Raw genomic sequence first — 4,247 nt, 5'->3', positions numbered from 1 at the left:
GATAGGATAGATAGATTAGATAGATGATAGAGATAGATAGATAGATAGATAGATAGATAGATAGATAGATAGATAGATAGATAGATAGATAGATAGATAGATAAGGGCATCAGTGATAGGGTCAATATAGGCCTGGGTGCTGGAGCTACAAAGATGAGTGAGGTCTAGGGTTTCTCACCTCATGAAACTTAGGGGAAAACTTAAATAAATAAGTAAACAAACATTACAAAACTGTAATTATCACTAACAGATTTGATATCAGAAAATAATTTTGCACAAAGGAATACAATTATTTAAAGTAGTATTTCTTTCCTTGTTTGGCTTTTGAGGGTACAAATGTAAATGACAAATATGCTGGATTGGGAGTCAGTAGGCTTTGGGCAACCTCTACCTCTGTGACCTTAAGCATGGACAAAAATGACCACTTAGGTTCTCAGTTTTTACTCGTGGAAAATGAGAAGGATGAAGTATATGATCCACTGGATTCCTCTAAGTTAAAAATTCTAAATATTTGCATGCATGAGATTATAGTAATCAATGGTGACTTCATTGGAATTCTTCATACGTCAGGATGTATATAAACTAAAAAGCCACTAGATGTCACGCTTGTCACAGATTTTTGCTATTCAAACTTTTTTTTTTTTGTAAATATCGAGATCTGGGAGTTGAGCAGGACTTTTAAAACTGTATTTGTTCAATCATGTCTGTTAATTAAAAAAAAAAACTATTTGGATTAGATAGATCAAATTACTTAGCTAAATTCACACAGCTAGCTAGCATTAATACTAGACCTCCTGATTTCTATTCCAGTGGAGCCATCTCTTTTTAAAATGAATGATGTTTGAAATGATGTTTTTACATCAGCTATCAACTTTGGTAATGATAATTTTTTCTTTTTCTTCTTGAGCTATCACTCAAAGTAATTTGGGGAACCAATTTTTCAAAAATTCTATGATTCAATATAATATCAATAACAATAGATTAAAAAGTAGTTATTACTCATAGATTACTAGACTGCCTTGAAACCCTGTTTGAAGATAATTTACAGGATGATGTAAGAAATCGAGTAGATGTGAATAAAAGTGGAAATTAAAGTTCACACACACCTAGCTTATCTGAATTTCAGACTTTGAGAATTTCAGGTTTTCTTTTCTTAAGATGGCCCTGGATGGAAAACAAGTTTTTTAAAAGAGCTTTCTTTGAGAAGTGAAATAACTTTTAGGTTTCTGAACCAAACTAATTAACATTAATTTTTATGTAATCCCTTGAACTTTATCTAACATGCAGTTCTTAATAAACGTGGTTCTCTAATTTATAATTCCTAATACTTAGTTGTGCAAGAGGATTTGAGACAGAAACAGGGCTGTGAGAGGCAGAATTGTAGCAGATAGCCTGATGAGAGGGGAGGATTGCTAGACTCCAAGAAACAAAACTATCTTACATCATTACAAAATAGCAGATGTTTCTAATTACAACCTTGTGTCTTCAAGAACAGGTTAAATTATATCGACAGTCCTTTGTGACATAAAAGCTTTTTGAGAAGGATTTTCTACAGAATGGTCAAAATGAAGCCTTGGTGTCCAAAAGCAGTTAAATATTGCTTATATAGGGAAGTCATTTATGTAATTCTTATAACTGTGAAGTTACAATAAATCCTTTTTCCAGAGTGAGGGTAAGGTTGGATTATGGATATAAATAGTGAGCCTGTTAATACTGCTCTGCTGCCTCAGTAAACTGAGAAGAATAATACTACTGCACAGAGGTGATGTGGGATATTTGAAGGAGTTGTGGAAAATGGAAAGTCCTATATAGTTGTAAGCTATCAAGATGATGACAGTTAGAAAATGTGAATGGCTACATTCTCCCAAGAAAAGCTCTCCCTGTGGAGATGAGCTACGGAAACTGGAAGAGCTCAACATTAAAGAACTAGAAGAACATATGGGAAGGCCAGAGGTTAACTTCTCTGTGGATGATGAGGTAGCTGGACTGATCTACTTTCCAAAAGTTAAGAAGTGATCAGAGAGATTCTTCCAGGGATGAGAAAATAGGACCACTCTCTGAATCAATACTGAGATATGATGTGTCATGAATGCAGGTAAAACCACGGCTGTCCAAATAGGATGGAGCTTTGCGATCGTAAGGGACCAGCTCTTCCATTCGCTCTCCCCATCTTTATTCTGCTTTCCCTGCTCACTTCCAAAATGAAGGAAAGCCAGGATCTGTGTAATATCTTTCTTGAGCTATTTTCAGTTGTATTTTTTATCTATTCCTGGGTTGGAAAATTGAGGCCTTCTGCTATTTTTCCTGTTTTCTGTGGTCAGGCTTCAGTATTTTTCTACCTCTTTTTAAATCCCCTTGATGAACTTATACTTAAAAAACAAAAGTTGCTTGTTGCAGGAATATTCCAGTTGGTTTCAGGGAGGGAGCAAGACAAGTTGGATATCACGTGCCCATATCTCTCACGTGTGTGCTAACTGAATTTCTACATGCCCTCAAATCACCTCATGTTTTGCAAAATTGTTATGTTGGAATCAGCAAACAATTAGAAAATGTGCTGTATTTCAGTGTGGCAATTTTATATTCTCTTGTCTATTACTGAAACAAATTATTTCCCACACATTTTGATTACATTATAATGGTGCTAGTCACATTGTTGTGTTAAGGTGGCCTCAGCATTCCCACGATAAATTTTGTTTGTCAAGCTCTTGTAACTTGGCTACAAAACTCTACCTCGAGTTCAAGACTTGCTTTAATCCCAGAGCCATCTAGGAAAGAAAATAAATTTATCTTAAGTTGGATACAATGTTAGCAATAAAATAATTAACAGTGAAAACCTCCTCCCATTGCTCAAATCTTGTTGCTATTTTTCAGCAACTCCAATCTCGAAAACATCATTTTTTGAATTTAATAAATTCTCTCATTCTGTATGAAATTTCATATAATTTGGAAGTTCATCTTTAGGTCAGAGAAGAACATTTTATCTCTGCAAATAAACCAATTAAATATCTGGGTGAGAAAATTCTATTTTTTTAAAGTTTCTTATTTTTAACTAAGTCGTTTCCTAAGGGTTACACAATGCAAGGACAGACAGAGAGGGCAGCCAAGAGCCCTGGAGGCACCGTTTGTTCTGATGCTGTCTTTTTTCGATTTAAGAAACAAAGCCACAGAAATCCTGCTTCACTTGCCTTTTCTCTCTTGATTATTATTATTTTTTTCCTTTCTAAAGTTTTAGTTCAAATTCTTGTTATTTTGATAGAAAGGAAATTCTGGTGATAAAACTGCACAGAAAAGGGCATAAAAAGTGCATAGCTACAGATCAAATTCACTTTGTAAAAATGTCTCTTGAGAGATTATCAGTAAGTGAGCCAAGGTGCTGTAGAAGTGAAATGCTTTCTCAGTTGAACTGTCTTTCTGCATAAGTTTAATTTTTAAACTGCCAATTTGTCTGCACGCCTCCATTTTTTACTTACCCACTTGATGATAACTTGGGTGACCCTGAGGCTTTTGTTAAACTTACATTCAGGGATCAAGGCTCCAGTCAGGGACTCGGCTCCCCTGCGATTGTTTCCTACTCTCACGGACTTCAAAGAAAACGGAGCCCAGAGAAAGATAGCACACTGGGGTTATCTGAGCCAATTTTTAAAAAATCAAGAATATCATGCAATATACCCAGGTAACACATCTGCAGCTGTACCCCCCTGAATCTAAAATAGAAGTTGAATTAAAAAAAAAAAAGTCTGGGTGCAGTGACTCACGCCTGTAATCCCAGCACTTTGGGAGGCCGAGGCAGGCAAATCACAAGGTCAGGAGATCGAGACCATCCTGACTAACACGGTGAAACCCCGTCTCTATTAAAATTACAAATATATATATATATTTAATTTTACCTCTTGAAGGGGTAAAAGAAAAAAATGCTTTGAGTTTTTTCACTTACAAAAGAGAAGTAAGGCGAAGAAGAAGTAAGAAGAAGCCTGGGCGACAGTGCAAGACTCCTTCTCAAAAAAAAAAGAAAAGAAAAAAAAAAAAGAATATTTTGGGGTAGGGTTCTTGGGAAGAACCAGACTATGCACAACTTCTAATCACCTTCAAAACCCTAAATGAGAATGTTTCATTTTAGTAAGTTCCATCTAAATTGAATGCCAATCAGTTGGAAAAATAGCAGATATGTTATGAGACCTCTAAGCTAAATGTGCTTCCTGAAAAAATGCCCACATTCGAGGCTCTGTAAATGTAGTACGGAATATGTA

The sequence above is a fragment of the Colobus angolensis genome, unplaced genomic scaffold (assembly GCF_000951035.1).
Source record: "Colobus angolensis palliatus isolate OR3802 unplaced genomic scaffold, Cang.pa_1.0 Scaffold341, whole genome shotgun sequence".
Lineage (NCBI taxonomy): Eukaryota > Metazoa > Chordata > Mammalia > Primates > Cercopithecidae > Colobus > Colobus angolensis.
The sequence above is the reverse complement of the archived record's forward strand: the minus strand, read 5'-3'. Positions refer to the sequence as shown.